We start from the raw sequence: 9,539 nt of genomic DNA on the forward strand, positions 1-9,539 counted from the left end.
AGGATGCAGGTTTGGCAGTGTAAACATGTAAGATTTCTGTTATTACTAAAACATGTCTACACACCAGAAACCCAAAGCATATCTCACCCTGTGCTCTAAAACACAAAACAAAAAAGTTAAACTTATATGTAAATAATGAATATAGAAATGAACCTTGAGCCTATAAAAAGGAATACACACATTCTATGTCAACCATCACTGAGTGTTTTGGCTCCTATCAGACAGCACACAATGTGAAGCTGAAATAATTTTAAGAACCCGGTGTGACACTCGTTATGTGTATTAGTTTGATAGGTACCAGAACATAATACAGGCTGTCTTCTTCCAATGTGTGGCGCACGTAAAAGATATGTCTGCGAAAGGTCAAGCAACTTTTAAGAAGAATTATTATTATTAAAAACAGTCTAGAAAGTTTGTAAACAAATGTTGGTTTTCAGATTGATGTGTTTAGGGTATTAATTTAGAAATAACACATCTAATATTGACATTGCCACGAGAATAGCTCAGGAGCTCTCCAGAGGTCCTTCTCTCAAGAATTCTAAGACAACATCCAGAGTCCTGATCAAAGTAAGCCTATCAAAACTATCTTTAAGAGGAAGCTAGATGAGGAAGTTTACTGTGGAGTCTTGTTTTCTGCTTACACTGACATGTTCCTGAAGATGTACTCTTGCTTTCTCTAGTATTCTCTTGTTGTTCTAGTCTGTGTCTGCATACAATGTTATCATGAATATTGGATGTCATCTCAGTGAAAAATCTGCACCTGGTTGCTATCAGATAGATCCTGCACTTGGATTTTCCTTCACTTCTCTGTCATCATAAAAGACCCCACCTATTTAGAGTAGACCCAGTGGGATTCAAATCCATGAAGATGGCAATATTTGCCCAGGTCATGCTCTTCTAAGAACATAATACATCTCTAAAAAGCCTTCCAAATTCAGTTTAAGAAGAGCTTTGGGTTCACCAAGAAAAAGCTTTTTTGTCGGCCATGTCACCAGAGCCTATAAACCAACCTCAGCTGCTTTCCTCGTCAAGTCCTCAGCAAAGAACCATTGCCCCAACCTCACGGAGGTACAATGGGTTACCTGATTGGTGTAAGGGTTTCCATTTGCAGTGCACTCTCTTTTTTGTTCAACAGTCATCAGCATTTCACATGGACACTGCGAAGGCAAAGGCTTCAAAATCTTCCTGTTAGTGGGCAAAGCTTTGTGGAGCATACAGGTTCCATGGCATTCCTGAAATTTGTGCTGGTGGTGTCATAGACTTTCACTTCCCATTTAGGGGTGTCCAGCAACCTGAGATATGGTTACCATCCTCAGTCTCATGGACAATTGAAACTAGTTAATCAGGAAACCTTCTGAGAAGGAACCAAGCTGAATGGTAACAGTTTGTATGCCAGACTGATTATGATCAGAGCTCATTTGTTTACATTTCCACGAAACTAACACTCTACAATTTATCCTTGGGTATCAGCTCCCCCCCACCACCACCACTTTGCCATGGACTCTGGAGTGATATAGCTGCAGCTGATTGTGAGCTCAAGAGGAATGAGGAAGTCTGATTGGCAGCTCATCTTTCTCTCTAATGAGAGGTAAGATTACAGTAAACGCAAGTGAACTTGAAATGTTCAACAGCGTTATACCATCCTGGACAAAGGGTGTGACTCTCTACCTGTGATATTAAGCTGAAATTCCCTTTTCAGAACCTGAGCACCCTGTCAACTAGTCTTTTTGTAAATGTTAAAAGAACTAATTCAATCAATTAATACTTACAGTTGCCTCCTCTAGTACCACTTGTAAAACATTTAATATGCTTTGTTGGAACCATTTTGCAACAGTGCATTACAAAATCAAATGTATATCCTTGATATGGATCAATCACTTGCTTACTTCATCTGTTTCATCTTGCACCACAAGTACTGTGGTGGTCACTTGCAATACCTCATGAACTGGGAGTAGTATGGTCCAGAGAAAAAATCCTGGGTGCCTGCCAATGACAATATTGGACCCCTCCATCAACCTTGACTTCCACTAGAATCACAAAAACTGCCTGGCACAAGACCATCGGAGCCATCTTCCTGTTTGTCTGTGTCCAGCTATGAGAGCTGCTCATGGATGTCCAATCATTACTCTTATTAATAGAGGTCCCTCTCCCCATAACTGTAACTTGACCCTCACACACCTGATCCCCTTGAACCTATTAGGACCGTCTTTAAGGGGAAGCTGAAAGAGACATTTCTCTGCAGAGCCTTGATTGCTTACACTGACAAGTTCCTTAAGTTCCCCTCCTGCTTTTTGCGCACTTGGTTATCTTGGATGTTTGAAGAGGCAACTGACTGAGAAGTCTGTACCTAGATATCATTAATTACTGTAAATCCCTCCCTTGGATTCACCTTCACTTTTGTGGCTGTGTCATCATAGGCATGTATTTAGAGGACACTGTTTAGTTTTTTATGCTGCTCAAGAATCATTTTTAGACCAAGCAAAAATGTGACAAAAATCATTTTTGCTAAATCAGTAAAAACCATGCAAAATACTTGATGTGATGAAAGTGGAAAAAAGTATATCCTTTTTTTCAGACACTGAAGACTAACAACAAAAGGTATGAATTTGTACCATTCCATTTCATTCAAAAACAAAAAAAGTGGTAGTTTGTAAAATTTGTAGCTTGTGATGGGGTCCCTCACTGACTGGTGACCACAGTGGTTGTGGCCAAGATGTCAATGAATATTTCTTTCGTATGTACTGAGCATTGTGGATATGAGTCATTATTTGAGGGGGCATGGGAAGCACGGTGTTCCCATTGGTGTGGTGCTTTGCTGTCAGTGTCAGAAGAAAAAAGGAGCAAAGGCATTCATCCTGTGCTACTTATACACTGACCGATACGGCAGCCTTATACATCCAGCAGCTTGACTTTTGTGAATTTTGAAATTGGCCTTTGATGCACTCCAGAAGCGGCAACTACAACATGTATCTGCCAGCATGTATCAACAACTTGGGCCGGAGGCTAATTACAGGAGCAGGGCAACAGATTTAGCAGGGACTCCAAAAAGGAGCAAGCCGGTGTGAGGGTTCTCCTGGAAGGTCTGGCTGGACGCAAGATCCGCAGGCGCGGACCACAGCAAGGGGAGTGAAGAGCTGGCTATTTCGAGACTCGCCGTCACTATTTATCATAGTTTCAGCCTCCGCGCAATGCTGCAACCTACAATTCCCTACACGTCGTCAAGCCAACTCCCCCGCCTCCCCCCCACTTCCCAGCAACCCCACCTCCGGCGGGACCTGCAGCCAGAGGCGGGCTCCTTCATTGACTGCCCAGTCCATGGCTTCTGGTGGGGGATATAGGGAGGTACCCTTGTCAGCCAAAGTGGATGTTTTTGGACTGTTTGGAACAGTACCATGCTTTCCTCCATAACAACTGTTTCTAGCTATATCTAACGCCATATATATGAATACAACATGCGTATTATTTGACACATCTGTATGTTGATGTTGACATTTTATTTAGAGAATTTCCATTTCTATGGAACTGGGGTCAGAGAGGTTCAAAACTACCACAAGCAGGATGTACAATCCTAAACCCTTTCTATGTGTTATGATGTAGTTCTCCACTATAAAATACATCAGGTTTCTGAATAGAGTCATCCTCGGCTGGCACAAATTTCTTGAGTAATCTTATCATTCAAAATTCAAGCTGGGTGCTGCTAAACATCTGGTTAGCACTAAAGCAACTGTGTACCGGAAGGTACACCTAACCCAGGTCGATAGCTATTTTTGACTAAAGAGCAAATTGTCAAAATTGAACACACAAGTAAAGCATGGAAGAAATATAATTTTCTTGAAAATTTGTAGGGATTGTGCTGCCATCATAGGAATAACAAAAGTTTAAAAAGCTGGAGAAATAAAAATATTGTACAACCTTCTACTCTTGTATGTATTTGCAATGTGTTGATGAATGGTTTCCATCCCCATGCTGCTGCGACCCAGTGCTGCTCTGTTAATCAATGCACGCAGTCAGAAGCCACTTGTCCCAAGTGATGTCATGGCAAACCGGAGCCTAACCTGGCAACACAGGGCATAAGGCTGGAGGGGGGAGGGGAGACGCCCAGGACAAAATGCCAGTCTGCCACAAGGCACCCCAAGCAGGACTCGAACCCCAGACCCACCAGAGAGCAGGCCCTGGTCAAACCCACTGCACCACCCCTTGCTAATCAATAAACAAGTTCAAATATGTATATATGGATGTTTAAAGTCAATGGTCCTCAAAAGGACTCTGAACTGCCCCTAGTGGTGACATCCCTTTAGCTTTTTCCATTTCTCTCTGTTGCGACGGACTGGCGTCCCATCCTGGGTGTGTCCCCTCCCCCCTTCAGCCCTACGCCCTGTGTTGCCGGGTTAGGCTCTGGCTCCCCCCGACCCTGTATGGGACAAGTGGTTCAGAAAATGTGTGTGTGTGTGTGTGTGTGTGTGTGTGCATTTCTCTCTGTGGTGTATGAAGTTTTCAGTTTTCAGAAGGAGTAAGGGCAAAAAATTATTAAAAAAAATCATACCTAACTGCCAGCTGACCTAACATTAATACAAAAATTAAGAATCATTAACATTTTACAGAATATTTGTCTAAGTAAACCATTGGTTTGAAAAACAGACCAAGATATAAAAATCTGGTCCGCTAACCAAAAGCCTCCTTTATTATTAGAAGAGCAAATGTTAGATTTATGATTTGCGTGTGACCAAGAAACTTGCTGGTCTTCAGGTCAAGGGCATCTTATTGGTAAACTGCTATTCATTCATTTCCCTGTGATTCCGCTGTGGAATCTTTCTGTCAGTCTTCAGGACATGGAGACTCATGACAAGCTATCTGAACTTGGTATAAAGTTTTGAAAAACACTGAGAACTTGTGGCCACTCAAAAAATTACGGTAAGTTTACAATAAATAGCCCATTACTTACTGTTTTTAGGATGCTTGTTTTCAAAGATCTGATATTGCTCTATGTTATTCTGTTTATTTTGTGAATTCCAATGGTGCAGTTTGAATGGACATAGTTCTATTTATTGTTCTTTAGAAAAGACAGCCAACTCAGAAGGGTTTTCCTGGGGGTAGCTTTTGATGAGAAGTTTTCCCATTTGAAGGGCAGTTTCCTTTTGAACTTTATTCTTTTACAGTGGTTTGCTGGTATGAAATGGTTATAATTTGTGGGCTTTAATAAGCCGTTCTGTGGGCCATTTATTCATACACAATATCCTTTGTAGGATATATTAAAAACCTACCTCAAATTACTCACATCCACATTTTTATTTAAAACCATGCCACTTGGGCCACACAATTTAAGAACCTCATACAAAGAGGAATGTCACCAAAGCCAAAAGAAATATCTAGACTTTATCAATTTAGTTAAATTTATGTATGCATTATTCAAATTTTTTTTATTATAACAATGGGGGAGGGTCCATGAATCTGTATGTAGTAAGTGGACAGTGCATACGTGTGCAGCAACAGGTAGTGAGCTGCTGTTCTGTACGTATAGAACACAGACCTGCTGCCCTGATGACTGTCCAAGGAACAGTCCTGAGGCTGAGCTGTTTAGCAAGATATGTTTTTCAAACATTTTCAGCTTGAATTTTCAATCATTTCAGAAGAGAATAGAGCTGCACAAACGGGTAAAGCATAAAGTTTTATAAATTGCTTAGGATTAAGTTTTCTTCATTGCAACTTGTGCATCTGCCAATCATTTGCTCTACCCTCTTAACAAGAAACGCATGGGGTATCAATGGCTTTTGTGTTGCTGCTTTGTCGTGTGCTATGTTTTAACCTTTAGACTTGATGCAACAGTGTTTCCTACAGCCATCACTGTGCAGCATTCCTTTTCAAAGCTTTCCCTGAAACAAGTAAGGCACAGCATGTAAGATGTTTCATCTCCAATTTTTTTTTCAGGTAATATGAGAAACTTTTAACTGGTCAGTTGTGTCAGCCAGCTGAGTACAGATGCTCCTCGACTCCGATAAACCCGTCGTAAGTGGAAAAAATTGTAAGTCGAAAAAGAATACAGTGCCGCACCTACCGAACATCATTGCTTAGCCTACCTTAAACGTTCTCAGAATGCTTACCATAGCCTACAGCTGGGAAAATTTAAGCAGGAGATAAACATGGGCGTTTAGTAGACATGATGGGATGCGAAAACACGAAATAAAAAACGCTTTCAGCATAGTATCACTTGTTTACATTTGCGGTTGTGTACACTCTTTCTCAGGATTGCTACAGAAACGTGATTGAGTGGATGCTGCGGCTCGCTGGCATCGTCCAGCATTGGGAGAGAGTATCGTACTGCATATCGCAAGTGCGGGAACAGATCAAAATTCAAAATTCGAAGTACGGATTCTGCTGAAAGTGTATCGCTATCGCACCATCGTAACTTAGAAAAATCGTAAGTCGAACCGTTGTAAGTTGAGGAGCATCTGTATTTGATTAAAGATGAGAGGGCAAAAATTTCAGAGAACAAGAGACAAAGCAATGCTTTGAGAGGTGTAACATGCTGCTTCAAACCCACACTATGCCAGCTATTTAATGGGAAATACTTTCAAAGGGGTTTTATATGACACTGGAGTGCCTCACTGTGGGATGGAATACATGGGTAATAGTTCAACATATCAGGCTGCCTACAGACTCCAGCTGACTGCTGTCACAATCCCATAACAGTAGCAGGCTGTGGGCTTTAGACCCTGCAGAAAAGCTGCATGACTGTCAGGTATGTCTGAGCCCAAAGGTGGAGGGGGCCGTGGACCACACCAGCCAGGACGTGATGTGATAATTAAAGACGGCAGGCACCGTCTCGCACTCAGCAACAATCCCCCGACCCCTCCCAACCTGCAGCGTTGGCGAAATGGGTGCAGGCGGTCAAGGTAACAGGTACAACTGGGGCTTTCAACACCAACAGGCAGGATCTTGAACACCTGTCCCGATCCGTCACCCCAAAATAATAGGCACCCTCAGTCATAAACAATTAGCCACAACTGAAACGCACTGTGCTTCCATGCACCTTGCGGTCTGCACTGTAAAATACTCATCTAAGAGCTCATTTTTGAAGGGAAAGAATGATCTCATTACGAAGAACGTGAACAGAAAAGGTGAAAAAACTAGGCCGTACATCTTCAGTAGCGAAGACTTCCAAAGTGCTGCTTCAAATGCAGGGAAAAAAATCTCGGCTGAAATCATATAGGCATCATAAAACTTAGAAAGGTAAATGTGGCTCACTGTTAAAAATACTGGCTTCATTCTGAATTGTTTCTATGGTTACTCTTTCAGCTCTCGTCAATAATGTGCTAGAACAAATTCAGGTAAGTAGGTAAAAATGAACTGGGGGTGAGCAATACTGCCAGTTGTTGCAATAGAGATCGGCTCCTTGGCATGATGCGGTTTCCATCCATATATTGAAGCCAAGGCTGATTTAAATAAGATCATTTCCTTACTCGTGTTCCATAAATGCCGTAATTGTCGACAAAGAGCTGATCTGGCTGCCCAAGTGTGCTGCACGCGTTTATAAAATCTCAAGTTTTGCTCTTGAATTAAGGGCCTTCCTGTGTAAGGGATTAACATGCACGTTGCCTACTTTAATTTGCCTGGTGGCGAGGAGGATTATCTTCAAGGGGACCACATGAACAGCCCGTGGATGACAAAATGCATTTTATACAGAGTGAAATGTCAAGTCAGATTGTTTCAGATATTTATGATCTGTCTGAGCCTGTCAGAATAATACTTAGTGTTCGTTTTGGGGAAAACCTATATCGTGTCGATGCTTAGTCATAAGGCCGATATCCTGGAAACACAAATTTTGCCATCTGAAATTCAAATGGAGAATATATCTGCTCCTACCTGCTAGATATTCCAGTAATGCGACATAACAGTATAGCACGACAATCGCTTCATCTCCTTAAGTGCAGTATCTCTTTTTTCCACAGCTTATTTACAACAATCCTCTGCAGCAGTGTGAACAAGCACTGCGTATCAAAAAATAACAAGCTGAAGCCCTGCATCTCATTGCACCCTTAGCAGAAGCACATTTCTACCTCGGAGATTCATGCAAAATATGAATATATCTGAAGAGCAACAAGCTTGTCTGTCCCAGTCAGTCCCCTTGTCTGTCCCCATCTCACACCGTAGTGAATAAACAGCAGGACTAATTCTTTTGCATCCAACAGTAAACCATGAGGTTACCACACGTAAGCAGGGGTCAGCGAAGGGTGGGCACGGTGACGGGCTGGAGCTCAGCCAGTTTTTACTTTTTCACCACTATTCTCACTCAAACCAGCAGAGCTTTTTCAGGGAGATCCATTTGGCCTCAGCAGAGACCCATAGATGGCAGGTTTGGGCACAGAGGTCTCCCTATGGTTGCAGGCGTGGAGGCTAGTGAACCGGGTGACTCCCTTCATGCAAAGCTGAATGCTGTATGGCATTGACACAGCCCACCCCAGTGCCACAACGCCCATGTTTGGCCGCGAGTGCAATTGCATGTTGGGAGCGACAGCCATGGCTGGGTCAAGCGGGGCTGAGGACAGAGGGCGGGACACAAAGGAGAGCATTTTTTTGCAGGAATGCTCGTGGCGTGTATGTGGAAACTAATTACACGTTGCTGGTACCCAGAGCAGCGCACTGACACAAGACGTAAGTGAGGAGTCCATGTCCGCAGAGGCCCATCCCCTCACAAAGCCCCTGTACCCCACAAGAGGAACATTTTTGGTCATGGTTTCGAGGACCCACTTGCATGGAACTGAATTTTAAAATGTCCAGATGCACTTTACTTTAAATATTTGTTAACAGCATTGAGATATTGTTCATTCACTTTGATATATTTTAAGATGCAATACATAGAAGCAGGGGAGTGTGTTGGCGCAGTGGGTCGGACCAGGTCCTGCTCTCCCGTGGGTCTGGGGTTCGAGTCCCGCTTGGGGTGCCTTGCGATGGACTGGCGTCTTGTCCTGGGTGTGTCCCCTCCCCCTCCGGCCTTACGCCCTGTGTTGCCGGGTAGGCTCCGGTTCCCCGCGACCCCGTATGGGACAAGTAGTTCTGAAAATGTGTGTGTGTGTGTGTGTGTGTGTGTGTGTGTGTGTGTGTGTGTGTGTGTGTGTGTGTGTGTGTGTATATACATAGAAGCAAGGGGCAAGAGGGGGTGCGGTGGTGCATGGGTTGGACCGGGTCCTGCTCTCCAGTGGGTTTAGGGTTCGAGTCCCGCTTGGGGTGCCTTGCAATGGACTGGTGTCCCGTCCTGGGTGTGTCCCCTCCCCCTCCAGCCTTACGCCCTGTGTTACCGGGTAGGCTCCGGTTCCCTGTGACCCCATATGGGACTAGCGGTTCAGAAAATGTGTGTGTGTGTGTGTGTGTGTGTGTGTGTGTGTGTGTGTGTGTGTGTGTGTGTGTGTATACATAGAAGCATTTAAAATGTGTGGTGTAACTGTACAAATAAATCTTAATTGTTGATTGTACAAAAGCCAGACCTTCAGCAGACACTTTTATCCAAAGCGATGTCCACTGAACTCTATGTAGTGTTATCAGCT

The sequence above is a fragment of the Scleropages formosus genome, chromosome 12, assembly GCF_900964775.1.
Source record: "Scleropages formosus chromosome 12, fSclFor1.1, whole genome shotgun sequence".
NCBI lineage: Eukaryota > Metazoa > Chordata > Actinopteri > Osteoglossiformes > Osteoglossidae > Scleropages > Scleropages formosus.